The sequence below is a fragment of the Zonotrichia albicollis genome, chromosome 10 (genome assembly GCF_047830755.1).
Source record: "Zonotrichia albicollis isolate bZonAlb1 chromosome 10, bZonAlb1.hap1, whole genome shotgun sequence".
Taxonomy (NCBI): Eukaryota; Metazoa; Chordata; class Aves; order Passeriformes; family Passerellidae; genus Zonotrichia; species Zonotrichia albicollis.
Genome location: NC_133828.1, coordinates 38,126,684 through 38,128,159, shown reverse-complemented (window position 1 = coordinate 38,128,159; position 1,476 = coordinate 38,126,684).

The following is a 1,476-nucleotide window of genomic DNA, read 5'->3' as shown; positions in this document are numbered from 1 at the left end:
GGAGCTCCAGGTTTTGGAGACCCCAAACCCTTCTGGATGGGGGATTTGGGGTGTGAGTGGGAGCAGCGCCCGGCCCTGCCCGGCCCACCGGGGCCTTAAATCGGATTAAAAATCTATTTGCAGAATGGCCTCGCTTTCCGACTTCTGTGCTGCACCTGAAAACCTTTCCTTTGGAAAGCAAACACAGGCTCTCCCCGGGGGCTGCCTGGGGAAGGCTTTCCACTATAAACATTACCTACCAGCAGTGCAGCCAGCCCCAGGCAAGCCAAAAATTCCTTCTCCTACCAAGGAACACTTTCCAATCAAACCAGACATTATTTTTTCCGTTAATGAGTGTTGATACCTACTGGAAAACTTTGTAAAGAAATCCACTCTAAACGAATTCTTCTGATACAACATTGACATTTTACGAGTTTCTTTTGTCTTATTTCTTTTTTATTATTATTATTTTTCTATTTTATTTCCCTGCTCCGTACTGAAAACATGATCTTTGCCGCTCAGGAATGCATCTGTTCCTGCAATTTGGGCTGTGACTGAAGTCAGAGGTCCAAATCTGATTTTTTCTCTGCCTTAGCTCCACAGAAGCAAGCAGAGTTTTCCCACATTTCCCCCCACAGCGTGATGGAGAGGAAAAAAGAGACCTGTTGTCTTCTGTTGGATAGATCAGAAATCCTGCTATCACAGTTTTTATGCGCTAGGATACCATAAATTCAGCAGCAGGATATTCTGGAGGAGGAAAAAATATCCTCCTACCTACCTTAGCTGCTGAATGCCTAAAATGTAGTGTGGAAGGGAGAAAAAGTTGGGAGCAAATGGCAATGCATAGCCGGTGTTGCTTCTCCAGGGTCCTCTCCATGGGGTTTTCCATGAACTATTAGCTGCTTTCCAGCTGATCTATATTTTGGGGTTGTCCAGGAGGAGTTTTTGCCCCCACAAGTAGGGGTTTAGCCCTTCTGTCCCCAAATCTCCACCATTCCCAAGCTTAGCGTGCCCCAGGGAAATTCTGCCTCTCCAAGGTCACCCTGTGGGATTGGGAGGCAGGTCCCCACCCCATCCCTGCAGGACAGGGGGTTTGCAGCACCCCCAGCACCAGGGGCTGGAAAACAGGGCCCCATTCCATAGAAACGGGGCATGCTCTCATGTGTGGGGCGCTGGCTGCCTCTGCACCCCAGAATCTCTGCAGCCTGGCCACGGAGCTGGGAGAGGCACCCCAAAAACCCCAGGGGTTATCCCGGAGGGGTGCTGCAAACCCAGCATCCCCGGGGGCGGGGGGTGGCGTTCGCCAGCTATCTTTGATTCGAGGTGCATTCCCAAGATTTTAGTTAAGTGTAACATAAAACTGTGAAAGTTTAGCGGGGGAAAAGCCTTCCTCCCACCGACCTGGCCGGCCAATCAGGAGGGAGCCCCGCACCTCCCTCACTTCTGACAACTATTTAGCAACTGAGCTCAGCTAAAGTTTCCAAAAAGTTAGAATAA